The sequence below is a fragment of the Eimeria mitis genome, genomic scaffold (genome assembly GCF_000499745.2).
Source record: "Eimeria mitis Houghton genomic scaffold, Emh_scaff3325, whole genome shotgun sequence".
Taxonomy (NCBI): Eukaryota; Apicomplexa; class Conoidasida; order Eucoccidiorida; family Eimeriidae; genus Eimeria; species Eimeria mitis.
Window position 1 is genome coordinate 4,153 of NW_013571664.1, and position 241 is coordinate 4,393.

The following is a 241-nucleotide window of genomic DNA, read 5'->3' on the forward strand; positions in this document are numbered from 1 at the left end:
ATACAGTTTATATATATATATATATATATATATATATAATTTATTATTATATTGAGAGCTTGCAGCTGCTGCTCTTACATGAGCAGCAACAGCATCAATAGGGCATATCAGCATCCACAGAGAGAGAAACAAAAAAAAAAAAATAAAAACAAAGAGAGAGAGAAACAAAAGAAAAAAAAACAGAGAGAGAATAGAATAGACGAGAGTCTATATATCTCCTCTTAATTAAAAAAAAAAAAAA